The following is a 16,247-nucleotide window of genomic DNA, read 5'->3' as shown; positions in this document are numbered from 1 at the left end:
GGAAGAAGGAGAAGAAGGGATGGAGGCCCTCAGGAAATTTTTTCAGAATTCTTTTGAAACCTCTAAATATGGTATATCTTGAACCCAAGGCATGGGGGTCTTTTATAGCCAAAAGATCCCCCCACGTATCACACCTAATTTAGCCAACTAATTTGGCTGATAAAATTCCCAAAAAATTCTGGTGGTTTGGCAGCTAAGAGGAGATAAATATATCCAAATTTCGTGCATTTTGGATCCTAAAAGATAGGAATTCATGCGTCCAAAGTTCAGCCGCAGACCACCCTATTTCATGCACCATGCAATCCCTACAAATTAGGAAATTCATCTAAATCTTTCTAGAAAGATTTAAGGCGCCATTTTTATAGGAATTATAGCCCCACGCCTCCTCTCTTCTCAGGCCAATTTTTGGCCAAAAATAAAGAGGATAAGCATAGAAAATATTGGGAACAAATTAAGGTGTCATTCTTCTCCAAGAAGATAAGGATGGGTTCCTAAAATTTAGGGATTCTTCTCCTTATCCAATTCTGATTATTTGGACTCATAATCCTCATCAAATAAGGTTTTCTAATTGATTTGGATCAAGCCCAATCCAATTGGGTCAAGTCCCATCAATTGGGTCAAGCTCAATCTACTTGGGTTGAACCCAATCCAATTAGGTCAAACCCTGATGCAGCCCAAATTGAATCCTATTCAATTTGGCTCAACCTAAGCCCAATTTACTCAATCAAATTGAGTTCATTAGCAATCTAATTGCTAATTAGTCCTCTAATAATTTAATAATTATTTTAATGCAACTTTTGCTTTGGATAATTTGTCAATCGAATTGACTAAATTACCCCTGAATGATTCTTAATCATCAATCAGCCATTTGATCAACCTAGAAACTTCTATGCGTGTGACCTCATAGGTTCGAACCTAAGCCGGTAGTATAGGAACGTCTTCCTATACTAATCGATGTGACCATCTAGCAATGGTACCCGACGTCCGGATAGGCCGAATATATGCGAAGCAAATATTCTGAAACCCTGGACTATGGTTACTGTATAATTCAATTCCTTTGACTCCTAATGCCAGGATGACTTAGAGCTCACTGTCAACCCTATAATTAGTACATCCATTATGTGATTAACTTTAGATATCCCGTGACTCCTCACTGAGATTATCCTGGCCAAGGTTTTGCTAAATTAATCACAAGACATTATCTCCTATTTCCAGGAGAGGTCAATTCCATCTTAACTCACAACTGACTACGCAAGTACTTGACTGCACCCAGTGACCTTCCGTCACTGAATTAGAAATTCAGGTAGTCCGGTACCAAAGTACAGTGAGTTGCTTGCTAGTCACAGGTTGCGGTCTCAGGTCAGAGGGCCAAACTTATACCCATATCCACTCAAAACATCTCTCGACAGTAGAGCATTCCGGAATTGGTCACGTTCAGTGAAATGTACTCCTACACTTCACCTGTATGGCATACCAGTGTCTCCACACTCCTTGGTTAAGAGGACAACCAACGTATATGTTACACAACGACCTAATCTCGATAATGTTGTCGTCCTAGTAACAACATATCATTTGGTCGCGAACAAGTTTAAGGACTCAAAGATAAATCCTCCTTTATCATAATATAAGTCCTAAGGACTTCATCATATAAGAGTTCATTTGAAGATGAAATGATGAATAATGCCAAATAATACTTTATTAATTTGTCAATTCATTTACAAAATTCAATCATCAATATGCTGACGATTGACATTTAGGATACAATTCCCAACAACTCCCACTTAGCCTAAAGCCAATCGGCACAGTATCTAATACCCATCTTCGACTTGTATTCGTTGAACTCTTTGATGCCGAGGACTTTGGTAAATGGGTCAGCCATATTTTCTTTTGTATCAATTTTTTTGTAGAATCTGCCACTGTGTGCTGCTTGGAACTCTTCCAGCAGATAGCACCACCCTTAAGAGTAAAGATATAACTCGACACGCTCTTGCTATCATCTCGATCTGACTGAAAACTTGAATCGGTATATTCCTCAAGTTTTAAGTCAGAATCACTGTAAACAAGCCACTGGTCTTTAGTATTTCTCAAATAATTAAGGATGGTTTTTACAACCTTCCAGTGGTTGCTACCTAGATCAGACTGGTGTCTGCTCACTACTCCTAGTGAGTATGCCACGTCTGGTCTAGTACATATCATGGCATACATTATAGATCCCACTGGCGAAGCATATGGAATTCTATCCATACTCTCTCTTTCTCGAGGGGTTGTCGGATAATTTCTTTTAGAGAGGTTAATTCCTTGGCCCATTGGAAGATAGCCTTTCCTGGAATTAATCATACTGAACCTCTTCAGTATAGTATCAATGTATGTGGATTGGGATAATCCAAGCAATCTTCTAGATCTATCTCTATAGATCTTCATCCCTAGCATGTAAGATGCTTCTCCCAAATCCTTCATGGCAAATTGAGATGATAGCCAAACCTTTATTCCTTGTAATGCAGGAATGTCATTCCCGATTAAAAGAATGTCATCCACATACAAAATAAGAAATATAATAACTGAACTATTTACCCATTTATAAATGCAAGGTTCCTCTTCATTCTTAATGAAGCCATATGATTTGATCACCTTATCAAATCGTATGTTCCAACTCCATGAAGCTTGCTTTAATCCATATATGGATTTTTGAAGCTTGCACACCTTAGACTCATCTGCAGATATAAAACCTTCAGGTTGCATCATATACACCTCCTCTTCTAAATCTCCATTTAGAAAAGCGATTTTAACATCCATCTGCCAGATCTCATAATCTAAGTGTGCTGCTATCGCAAGCATAATCCGAATGGATTTGAGCATTGCCACAGGAGAAAACGTCTCGTCATAGTCAATACCATAACGTTGACGATATCCCTTGGCAACCAGATGGGCTTTATAGGTCTCTACCTTTCCATCTGCGCCCCGTTTCTTTTTGAAAATCCACTTACACCCTATGGGTTTAATCCCTTCGGATGGGTCAACTAATGTCCATACATCATTGACCTTCATGGATTCCATTTCGGATTGCATGGCTCCAAGCCATTTATCAGAGTCATACCTCTGCATTGCATCCATATATGTGATCGGATCCTCATCGTTTTCATCAAATTCGATAGGATCCCCGTTCCGGACCAAGAAATCGTAATATCTATCCGGCTGACGTGGTACTCTACCTGATCGCCTTAATGGTGCATCTAAGATGGGTTCTGGATCTGATCTAATCAAATCCAACTCAATTGATTCAGTAGATGGTATCGGGTCTTCTACATGTTGAACTTTTCTAAGCTCAACATTAGAGCTTTTAGTTCCTTCACTAAGGAATTCTTTCTCCAGAAAAACAGCTCTATTGCTTACGAACAACTTTTGTTCTTCAGCAAAGTAGAAGTAATATCCTTTAGTTTCTGTAGGATAACCAACAAAGAAACATTTGTCAGACTTGGGTTCAAGTTTGTCTGTCTTCAAACGTTTGATGTACGCTGGACACCCCCAAACCCTAAGGTGAGAGAGCATCGGCTTACGTCCAGTCCACATCTCATGTGGTGTTTTATTTACAGACTTACTTGAAACCTTATTTAGAATGTAGCAGGCTGACTCAAGAGCATATCCCCAAAAGAATATAGGCAGATTAGCAAACCCCATCATGGATCGAACCATGTCTAATAGAGTTCGATTTCTCCTTTCTGATACACCGTTATACTATGGTGTACCAGGAGGAGTCCATTGAGAGAGAATCCCATTTTCTCCTAGATATGTCAAAAACTCACTGGTGAGGTATTCACCTCCTCGATCTGATCGAAGAGTTTTAATACTCTTTCCAGTTTATTTTTCTACTTCATTACGATATAATTTGAACATTTCAAATGATTTAGATTTATGTCTCATTAAATAGACATAACCATACCTAGAAAGATCGTCTGTAAACGTAATGAAATATGAATACCCACCTCTAGCATTTGTGCTCATTGGCCCACATACATCAGAATGTACAAGGGTCAATAAGTCACTGGCTCGTTCACCTTTTTCGGTAAAAGGTGATTTGGTCATTTTACCAAGAAGGCATTGTGGAGTGATTGATTAAAACCCCATTTGATTTTGATGAGCTCAAAGCAATTGAGTATATCTTGTGATTACTAATGAATTCAATTGAGTGTTTCAGTGAAAATTCTGTCCAAGTGTTTCTAGACTTGGTTCATAGTATTTTGGATAAGTTAAGAAGTCTGCATGAACTAATGTCTGAGACTCGAGTCGACTCCCGAGTATCACGAGTCGACTCCAAGCGTATCAAGTTCACTGGCACGAGCTCGAGTCGACTCCAGATTAGTACGAGTCGACTCCGACTGAGAACAGAAAGAAGAACAGAAAGCTTCATCTCAGAACCTGTCAACGAGTCGACTCCTGAAGTGCGCGAGTCGACTCCTGAAGTGCGCGAGTCGACTCCAATGTTCACCGAGTCGACTCCAGGGAAGTAAGAGTCGACTCCAAGCAGTCACAGGCAGAAAAGTCAGAGAGCAGTTTTCGGGTCTGAGATTCGAGTCGACTCCAGTGGAACGCGAGTCGACTCCGATGGTTGGCAGGTCGACTCCAAAGAAGGTAAGAGTCGACTCTCAGAGGAACACAAGAAAAAAGTCAGAGAACGATTTTCGGACTCTGAGATTCGAGTCGACTCCCACAGTACACGAGTCGACTCCGAGACTGAGCGACCATCAACAGACAGAAGACCATGTTACTGCCTCTGAGATTCGAGTCGACTCACAGACAGCTCGAGTCGACTCCAAGACAAGCTACACGTCAAAAGGCAGAAGACCAACTTTCGGAAACTGAGAGCCGAGTCGACTCCAAGGAGGTTCGAGTCGACTCCAAGACTGGATGAGCCAAACGACAGAGAATCGAGAGTTCGGGCTCTGAGATTCGAGTCGACTCCCAGGACAGTCGAGTCGACTCGAGTGGACAAAATTCAAATTTGGATCCACGGACTTCAGTGGATGAGCCGACTCCAAAAATTGCCAGGTCAACTCCAGAAGTTGGCGAGTCGACTCCAGGTCAAGACGAGTCGACTCCCAGTCAAGACGGCAACTTTAATTCAAATTTGGAACAGTTGCCGAGTCGACTCCGGAAAAGCGTGAGTCGACTCCTGCTACAGCCGAGTCGACTCCTGATCGCGCGAGTCGACTCCAACCCACCAACGGTCATATTGTCAGGCTGCGCAGAGTGTGCAGAACGGCCAGAAAAAGCAGAGTAACGGCTAGTTTCCATGGGGGTTGGCTTAAATAGCCACAGAGGACTGTAGAAAGGCAGAAAACAGATATTCCACTCCAAGCATTCAAGTTTTCAAGCTCTCCAAGTGCTCTTAAACGAAAAAGGGGAGATCTGCATTTACTGCTCCAACAACTTCTTCCCAACAATCAAAGCTTCCTCCTCCTGCATTCAAGTCGACCACTCTTTCAAGAGGAGACCGGAGTTCCAGAAGCCATACCTCTTCACCAGCTTAAAAGCGTTTGAGGGCTTCTAACTCCTTTACGATTATATTGTCTTAAATCTGCTTTTTGAGAAGCTATTTTCTGTTTTCTTCTATCTCTTGTATTTACTTGATTCAATCGGGGGATTGAATCAAGGGGTTTAAGGTTGGTTGGTGAGCCAAGTTAAAACCAACGTGTATAAGGGTTTGATTGTGAGCCCGGGAAAACAATCGGGGTTGGTTCTAGTCGGTGAGCCTGGAAAAACCGACCGAGTTCGTTGTGAGCTCGTAAAACAACAAGTTTGGTTGTGAGCTTGCAAAACAACCGGCTGTAATCCAAGGGGGTTATAGTGAAATTCCCAAGTGAGACTTGGGGAGTGGACGTAGGAGCAAGGGTTAGCTCCGAACCACTATAAAACTTTGTGTTTGTAGTGCATTGTCTCTCATCTTCTTCCCCGCACATTACTCACAGCACTAGGCTTTAATTAAATAACTTGCTATAGTTTTTAATTAATCATCCACAAAGTTTTAATTACCCAAATTATATTAAAAACCCAATTCACCCCCCCTCTTGGGTTGTCTATCTGGGCAACAAGTGGTATCAGAGTCAAAAACTCTTCCACTCAAGAGTTAAAAGATCAAAATGACAACCCCATTTGGATCTTCTCACATTGAGGGTCAGTCCACCTAAAGACCCCCTTTCTTCAATGGATCTGACTACTCATACTGGAAGGCTAGGATGAGAATATTCATCCAAGCCCAAGACTATGAGATGTGGTCCATTGTAGTAAATGGGCCATACATCCTATCCATATATGTAGATGGTGTTAAGGTACCTAAACTAGAAATGGACTGGGATGAACATGACATGAGGAAGGCACAATTAAACTCTAAAGCTATGAATGTGTTTTATTGTGCCTTAGACCGTAATGAATTCAATAGGGTCTCTACTTGCAATTCTGCAAAAGAGATTTGGGACAGACTTGAAGTGACCCATGAGGGCACGAATCAAGTGAAAGAGTCCAAAATAAATATTTTGGTTCATAAATATGAACTATTTAAAATGGACTCTAACGAAACAATTACATGCATGTTCACTAGGTTTACTGATATTGTCAATGGCCTAAAAAGCCTTGGCAAGAACTATACTAACAGTGAACTTGTCAGGAAAATCCTTCGGTGTCTACCAAGGTCGTGGGAAGCTAAAGTGACGGCAATCCAAGAAGCTAAAGACTTGAACAAGCTTCCACTTGAAGAGCTCCTTGGATCCCTTATGACGCATGAGCTTACCATGAAACAACACAACGAGGAAGAGTCCTCCCATAAGAAAAAGGTAATAGCTTTAAAATCTACTTCTTCTAACAAGGACTTGTCTTGCAGCAGCAGCGATGAAGAACAAGAAGAGAAGGCCAATTTTTGTTTCATGGCCAACGAAAATGAGGTAACTTCCGATACGCACTATGATTTTTCATTTGATGAACTTTATGATGCCTTTAACGAACTAATGATTGAATATAAGGATGTTAATGTTAAAAACAGGGAACTAAAAGTAACTAACCAAACTTATATCCGTAAGTATGATTCTTTAATTAAGGATAAAGATGCTATTACCAAAGAAAATCTAGAACTTAAGACAAGCAACCAACTCTTAATTAAGAAAACTAATACCTTAACTAAAGATAATGAAAAACTAACTAAGGAACTTTCAGAACTCAAAAACCATAAACAAGTCTTAAACAAGGATCTAACAAAAGAACTAAATGATCTAAAAGCCGAAAATCAAACATTAACTAAAGAACTTAACAAATACAAACCCTTAGTTGAAAAATTCACATATAGTTCTGAAAAGTTAAACATGATACTTAACAGTCAACGAGCCGTATTCAATAAAGCGGGTTTAGGGTATAAACCGAAAAATAAACAAAAACTTCTTAGTAACTTCTTTGTCAAAGCTGGGAAAAATAAAACTAAGAAAATGACCTGTTTTTGTTGTGGAAATATAGGACATAAGGCAAATGCATGTGACTATAGGAAAAGGAAAACTAAAAGAAAAATTAAACGGGTATGGGTTCTAAAAGGAACCAACTTGACTAACCATGAAGGACCCAAGAAAACTTGGGTACCTAAGATGACATGATTTGCTTGTGTAGGAGTGTCTTGCAGCCAAGGTCAACAAGAACTGCTGGTATTTGGATAGTGGCTGCTCAAGGCACATGACGGGTGATAAAGACCAATTTTTCACCCTTGAAGCTAAGAAGGAAGGTGCTGTGACGTTTGGAGACAACAACCAAGGTCACATCATTGGTATTGGTAAAGTTCAAATCACCCCTTCTACTTTTATAGATAATGTTAGATATGTTGATGGTCTTAAGCATAACTTGTTAAGCATTAGTCAATTATGTGACAAAAGATATGATGTTATGTTTAAACCATCACTATGCATTATAACAAATCCTAATGATAATAGTTTAGTTTTTAAAGGGATTAGACGTGGAAATGTATATGTGGTAGACCTAGAAGACCTTGCAAAACATAACCAATGTTTAGTTGTTAATGAAACTAAAGATAATGATGCTAGTTGGTTATGGCACCGTAAGTTAGGTCATGCAAGCATGGACACAATAACTAAATTAGTTAAAAGAGATTCCGTGATAGGTTTGCCAAAGTTAAAATTTGAAAAGAACAAAATCTGTGAAGCATGTCAATTTGGCAAACAATCTAGGAATTCTTTTAAACCCATAAAATGTGTCTCTACCTCTAGGCCTCTAGAATTATTACACATGGACCTATTTGGTCCAACTAGAACAACAAGCCTAGGTGGAAATAAATATGGTCTAGTCATAGTAGATGATTACTCTAGGTACACATGGGTCATGTTTCTAGCACATAAGGACCAAGCATTTTCCATGTTTAAAAAGTTCCATAAGGAAGTAACAAATGCTAGAGAGTCTTCAGTCATAGCCATTAGAAGTGACCATGGTACCGAATTCGAAAATCAATTATTTGATGAATTTTGTAGTAAAAAGGGGATAACCCATAATTTTTCTGCACCTAGGACACCACAACAAAATGGAGTTATGGAAAGAAAAAATAGAACACTAGAGGAAATGGCTAGAACGATGTTATGTGAAAGTAACCTCCCTAAGTACTTTTGGGGAGAAGCCATTAATACTTCTTGCCATATATTAAATAGAGTTCTATTAAGACCCATCATAAAGAAAACACCTTATGAACTGTGGAAAAACAGAAAACCAAAGGTTAACTATTTTCATGTTTTTGGATGTAGGTGTTTTGTACATAATAATGGGAAAGATAATCTAGGGAAATTTGACCCTAAATCTGATGAAGGAATATTCTTAGGTTATTCTACAACTAGTAAAGCCTATAGAGTCTTTGATAAAAGAACACTAGTTATAGAAGAATCTATACATGTTGTATTTGATGACTCTAGTGACATCTCCTCTAGTAAGAAAGCCAATCTTGATGATGATATTGAAATACTTGAAGAAAAGGTAGATGAGGTGGGATTACAAGATGGTAATCAAAAGTTGATTGAAGGAGAATCATCAAACTAAGAGCCTATAGTGGATCATGGGCTAACTAAAGCTTGGAGGTATGCTCACGGGCATCCTAAGGAACTAATTCTAGATGATCCATCACAACCAGTTAGGACTAGAGCATCTCTTAGAAATTTGAATAACCATCTAGCTTTTGTTTCACACTTTGAGCCCAAACATATAGAAGAAGCCGAAAATGATGTAAATTGGATAAATGCAATGCAAGAAGAACTAAACCAATTTACTAGAAACAAAGTGTGGGATCTAGTAGAGAGACCTTCTGAATATCCAATAATAGGTACAAAATGGATATATAAAAATAAACTAGATGAAAATGGAATTGTTATAAGGAATAAGGCTAGACTAGTAGCAAAGGGTTATAATCAAGAAGAAGGCATAGATTTTGATGAAACCTTTGCTCCCATAGCTAGACTTGAGGCGATTAGACTTCTATTAGCATATGCATGCTCTAAGGACTTCAAGCTATATCAAATGGATGTAAAAAGTGCTTTTCTAAATGGGTTTATTAATGAGGAGGTGTATGTAGAACAACCTCCTGGTTTTGAAAATCATCAATACCCTAATCATGTGTATAAACTGAACAAAGCGCTTTATGGACTAAAACAAGCACCTAGAGCATGGTATGAGAGACTTAGTAAATTCCTATTAGAACATGAATTTTCTAGGGAAAATGTAGATACAACATTATTTCTGAAAAAGAAAAATAAGGATATGTTATTAGTACAGATTTATGTTGATGATATCATTTTCGGTGCTACTAACAATCGCCTCTGCGAGGAATTTGCTGATTTGATGCAGAGTGAGTTTGAGATGAGCATGATGGGAGAGCTGAACTATTTCCTCGGGCTTCAAATCAAACAATCTGAAGGAGGCATCTTCATCAATCAAGCAAAATATATCAAGGAGATGCTCAAGAAGTTTGATATGGAGGAAAACAAGTCAATCAGCACCCCCATGAGCTCATCATGCAAGTTAGATCAAGATGAATCAGGTAAATCTGTAGATCAAAAACTTTATAGAGGTATGATAGGTTCTTTACTGTATCTTACTGCAAGTAGGCCTGATATTATGTTTAGTGTGTGCATGTGTGCTAGATATCAGGCTAATCCTAAAGAATCACACCTAGCTGCAGTTAAGAGAATCTTTAAATACTTAATTGGAACTAAGAACATAGGGCTGTGGTACTCTAAAGAATCTAGCCTAAACTTAATAGGGTACACAGATTCAGACTTCGCTGGATGTAAGCTTGATAGAAAAAGTACCAGCGGGTCTTGTCAATTTCTAGGAGAAAACCTAATCTCATGGTTTAGCAAGAAACAAAACTCGGTTGCATTATCCACTGCAGAAGCTGAATATGTTGCAGCCGGGAGTTGTTGTGCTCAAATCTTATGGATTAAACAACAATTAGAAGATTATGGCATTAAACAAGATAAAATTTCCATTAATTGTGATAACACAAGTGCCATAAATCTAACTAAAAATCCAATTCAACACTCAAGAACTAAACACATTGAGATAAGACATCACTTCATAAGAGATCATGTATTGAATGGTGATGTGTCACTCCAATTTGTGTGTACTGATAATCAATTAGCAGACATTTTTACAAAACCCCTAAGTGAAGAGAGGTTTAGTGTGCTTAGAAGGGGATTAGGAGTGATTGATCCATCCTAGTGGGAGTTTTTCACTAGATTAATTGATTTTGATGATTAGAATGAGGTTAAAATAGAGTTTCTATGCAGTGATCATCAAATCAGTCCTTAATTAGGTGATTTTCCCTCATTTGGCACGATTATGGCATGGTTTTTAGGTACGTGCCAAGGTTAGAGACGACTCGAGTAAGTTTCAGAGCCGGCTCCTAACGGGGAGTCGACTCGCGCATTAGCGGGAGTCGACTCGCAAAGTTGGCAGCTGAGGGGGAGTCGACTCGCACACTGTCGGGAGTCGACTCGAAGTCTACATGCGCTAACAGAGAGTCGACTCGCGCATATTCTGGAGTCGACTCGAGGTCGAGTCGACTCGCGACTCAGGGGAGTCGACTCGCAGTCGGGATCCGACTTTTTAACCCTAGGTTTGTCGTTTCGCAAACACTTTTCCTCAAGCCGCCACTGTTCACAAAGCCCTAGAGCCGACTCCTAGGTCATCCCCGATCGTCTCCAAGCCCTTTTCCCGTCGATTCTTCGCCGGACATTGAGTTTCCGTCCGTTCCTAGGTCATTTCCGGTCCGTCCCGAGCTTCCTCTGTCGGTTCTTCACCGTCCTCTAGGTATTTTTCTTCCCGTTTAGGTCAAGATGCCTCGTAAGACCGTCGTTAGGAAGAGGTTCCGTCCCGAGGCCGGTCCCGAGCGACGCTCCAAGGCGCGGCACGATCCTGCGAGGCAACCACCTCCGAATCGTTCCCCGCCTAGGGTGGTTCTCGTTAGGCCGTTGGCCGGGAAGGCCGTCACCTCCGGGAGGTTTGTCGATTTCGACTATCTCTCCCGGGAGGGGTTCACCATAGGCGATAGGCTTAGAGCCCAGGGCCTAGAGTACTTCCTCACCTTGGACCTTCCCACCTATCCTGGCCTAGTTCAAGAGTTTTACAGTACCGTCCATCGGGGAGATGGAGGTATCGAGGGTACGGTAGTAGGTGTCCCGTTGCGTGTCACAGAGGACCTCATTGCCCATATCCTTCACCTTCCATTAGTAGGGGTGGCTCCCGCACACCCTGAGGATAGAGTTGCGGCCCTTACGGTCGTCTTAGGGCATCCACCTCAGTCCCCCCTAGATGAGGTATCTGCTAGCTTACTTCCTATTGAAGTGAGAATCCTTTTGAGCATTCTGTCCAGGTCCATCTTTCCTAAGACAGGGAGATTTGATTTTGTGAATGAGAGGGACTTAGCTATTATGTCTTATATCCTTCAGGACACCCCGATCAACTTCCCAAAGCTCATTTATAGGTATATGTGTGAGCCCCTAGATAGACCTAGGCTCTCACTCCCATACGGGATGTTATTCACTCTTCTTTTTAGGCAGTACGAGATTCCCATTCCTGAGAGGGAACCCTCTCGTGCCTTGCGATGGACTGATCGCTTGTGTACGGGGACTATGCACAGGATGGGATTTCGGAAGAGAGAAGGGATCTGGGTTAGGAAGTCTACTCTCACTGCTCAGACCACCAGACCATCACCCAGTCCTGAGCCAGATTCAGACTACCCAGACCTTCCAGACCATCCAGACCTCCCATCCACTCCTCCTGCTCCTACCACCTTTGCCGGACCTTCCTCCTCAGCTACACCATCTATGGAGGTTCGGATTGATCCAGAGCAGCTCCGGGAGCTGCGGCAGGAGATCGTCCGAGATCTGAGGGACGAGCTGCTTCGGGAGCTCCGAGGTGCGGTGCCTGCTCCCACTCCTGCACCCATATCTTCTCAGTTGGTCCCTTCCTTGACAGCCGTGACTGACATGACGGCTCATGTACGGGAAGAGATCTACAATATCCGGAGTTTGGTCCAGGCCCAGTTCCAAAGCATGAATGAGGTCACGAGCTCCACTCGACAGATGCGAGAGGAGATAGGTCGTGACATGCACACCACCACCGAGGGGGCCGAGCGCTTGTCGAATGTACTCATCGACAAGCTGGACGCACTACAGACATCGGTGACTGGGCTTCAGGCGTCGGTGACAGAGCTCTCCACTACACATAACAGAGCCACCACGTCTATTATCACGCAGCTCGGACATGTGACAGATGCAGTCACCCTCCTCATGGAGCAGAGCTGATTGAGAGGAGGAGCACCATCCTCGAGAGGAGGTGCCACATCCTCGAGAGGAGGAGCCACATCCTCCAGAGGAGGAGATGCATCCTCGAGAGGGGGAGCCTCATCCTCGAGGAGGCCATAGATGTTTTTGTGTGATGTATTGTTTTACCTTACTTATTGTATGCTCAAATGTGTTCACATTCATATCAATACAATGAGTAGACATTTTATCTTCAATTATGTGCCATTTGATGTGCCATTTGTTGATTGTGCCATTGATTGTGTGTGATTACCTCCTTTTTGGTATGATGACAAAAAGGGGGAGAAATATGTATAAAATATGGTAAAATATGCAAAAGGGGAGAAATATTGAAAAAAAAATATGTAAAAGAAATCAATGGAAATAAATAAAATGATAAACTCTTAAAAACACACACAAATTTGTTCTAAGTGGATTCGGTACCTCGAGGCTCATTATCTCTCTTTTGGGGCTCCTAATGAAGTAATCTCCAGAATCTATTCAAGGGATATTCGGAGATTAGCTGAATCCTACTCAAGAACAAATTGACAGATTTTCCCTCTAAAAACAAAAAATTAGTTCAAAAACTTCAAAACATGAAAAGGGAATTCAGAAAATCAAAACATAGTTGAATGCATATGTTGAGGGGGAGAATCTGAATTTTAATCAAACTAAATCATTAATGACATATAAGCCAAACAATTGATTGAATAATATGAAGGCTTATATAATTCCAAATGAAAGGGGGAGCTTTAACTCCGAAATTTAATGTTTCACTCCTTTCAAACTTGGATAAATTAAATTATCAGACATTTGAATTCATTTATGGATTTTACTTCATTGTTTTATGAGCAATTCATTTTACATATACTCAAAGTTTTGTCATCATCAAAAAGGGGGAGATTGTGGAGTGATTGATTAAAACCCCATTTGATTTTGATGAGCTCAAAGCAATTGAGTATATCTTGTGATTACTAATGAATTCAATTGAGTGTTTCAGTGAAAATCCTGTCCAAGTGTTTCTAGACTTGGTTCATAGTATTTTGGATAAGTTAAGAAGTCTGCATGAACCAATGTCTGAGACTCGAGTCGACTCCCGAGTATCACGAGTCGACTCCAAGCGTATCAAGTTCACTGGCACGAGCTCGAGTCGACTCCAGATTAGTACGAGTCGACTCCGACTGAGAACAGAAAGAAGAACAGAAAGCTTCATCTCAGAACCTGTCAACGAGTCGACTCCTGAAGTGCGCGAGTCGACTCCAATGTTCACCGAGTCGACTCCAGGGAAGTAAGAGTCGACTCCAAGCAGTCACAGGCAGAAAAGTCAGAGAGCAGTTTTCGGGTCTGAGATTCGAGTCGACTCCAGTGGAACGCGAGTCGACTCCGATGGTTGGCTGGTCGACTCCAAAGAAGGTAAGAGTCGACTCTCAGAGGAACACAAGGAAAAAAAAGTCAGAGAACGATTTTCGGACTCTGAGATTCGAGTCGACTCCCGCAGTACACGAGTCGACCCCGAGACTGAGCGACCATCAACAGACAGAAGACCATGTTACTGCCTCTGAGATTCGAGTCGACTCACAGACAGCTCGAGTCGACTCCAAGACAAGCTACACGTCAAAAGGCAGAAGACCAACTTTCAGAAACTGAGAGCCGAGTCGACTCCAAGGAGGTTCGAGTCGACTCCAAGACTGGATGAGCCAAACGACAGAGAATCGAGAGTTCGGGCTCTGAGATTCGAGTCGACTCCCAGGACAGTCGAGTCGACTCGAGTGGACAAAATTCAAATTTGGATCCACGGACTTCAGTGGATGAGCCGACTCCAAAAATTGCCAGGTCAACTCCAGAAGTTGGCGAGTCGACTCCAGGTCAAGACGAGTCGACTCCCAGTCAAGACGGCAACTTTAATTCAAATTTGGAACAGTTGCCGAGTCGACTCCGGAAAAGCGTGAGTCGACTCCTGCTACAGCCGAGTCGACTCCTGATCGCGCGAGTTGACTCCAACCCACCAACGGTCATATTGTCAGGCTGCGCAGAGTGTGCAGAACGGCCAGAAAAAGCAGAGTAACGGCTAGTTTCCGTGGGGGTTGGCTTAAATAGCCACAGAGGACTGTAGCAAGGCAGAAAACAGATATTCCACTCCAAGCATTCAAGTTTTCAAGCTCTCCAAGTGCTCTTAAACGAAAAAGGGGAGATCTGCATTTACTGCTCCAACAACTTCTTCCCAACAATCAAAGCTTCCTCCTCCTGCATTCAAGTCGACCACTCTTTCAAGAGGAGACCGGAGTTCCAGAAGCCATACCTCTTCACCAGCTTAAAAGCGTTTGAGGGCTTCTAACTCCTTTACGATTATATTGTCTTAAATCTGCTTTTTGAGAAGCTATTTTCTGTTTTCTTCTATCTCTTGTATTTACTTGATTCAATCGGGGGATTGAATCAAGGGGTTTAAGGTTGGTTGGTGGCCAAGTTAAAACCAACGTGTGTAAGGGTTTGATTGTGAGCCCGGGAAAACAATCGGGGTTGGTTCTAGTCGGTGAGCCTGGAAAAACCGACCGAGTTCGTTGTGAGCTCGTAAAACAACAAGTTTGGTTGTGAGCTTGCAAAACAACCGGCTGTAATCCAAGGGGGTTATAGTGAAATTCCCAAGTGAGACTTGGGGAGTGGACGTAGGAGCAAGGGTTAGCTCCGAACCACTATAAAACTTTGTGTTTGTAGTGCATTGTCTCTCATCTTCTTCCCCGCACATTACTCACAGCACTAGGCTTTAATTAAATAACTTGCTATAGTTTTTAATTAATCATCCACAAAGTTTTAATTATCCAAATTATATTAAAAACCCAATTCACCCCCCCCCCCCTCTTGGGTTGTCTATCTGGGCAACAGGCATGATTCACAGGTTGTCAATGATTCACAATCATTAACATCGAGGATTCCCTCTTTACTTAACCTGTTCATCCTGTTCTTGTTAATATGTCCTAGCTTATGATGCCAAAGGTAGACATCCGTGACATTATCTATTCTAGGGCGCTTATTGGACTAGTACATTACATGAACAGGCTGTGACAAAATATAAATGCCATTACTCAGAGTTCCATTCATTACAGCAGCACCATTCCAAATGATATTGCAATAATCCTTTTTTATTGATATTTCATAACCATTTTTGGCCAAAAGGCCTACAGAAATGACATTCAATAAAAAACTTGGACAATAGTGACAATCACTAAGGACATTTACATGAGAGCTGAATTCAAATTTAAGAATTCCTAAAGCTAGAACTGAAACTGATCTTCCATCTCCAACATTCAGGAACCTTTCTCCTTCTTCAAACCTCTCACTGACTTGTAGCTCCTGCAACGAATTGCAAATATTAAAAGGACTACCGGTATCCAATACCCAGGTCGAATTATCACAAATAGAAAA

General features: G+C 41.4%; 1 pseudogene across 1 annotated transcript in view; it reads right to left on the bottom strand.

The window, feature by feature from the left end:
- The window catches only part of LOC149750987 (F-box/kelch-repeat protein At1g16250-like), a 32,774-nt pseudogene that overhangs the window by 4,675 nt on the left and 11,852 nt on the right, over positions 1 to 16,247 (bottom strand). The gene's annotated exons all lie outside the window — the stretch shown is intronic.

Source organism: Phoenix dactylifera, chromosome 17 (genome assembly GCF_051530095.1).
Source record: "Phoenix dactylifera cultivar Ajwa chromosome 17, Ajwa_hap1_PhDact_Kaust_v1.1, whole genome shotgun sequence".
NCBI lineage: Eukaryota > Viridiplantae > Streptophyta > Magnoliopsida > Arecales > Arecaceae > Phoenix > Phoenix dactylifera.
The sequence above is the reverse complement of the archived record's forward strand: the minus strand, read 5'-3'. Positions and strand labels throughout refer to the sequence as shown.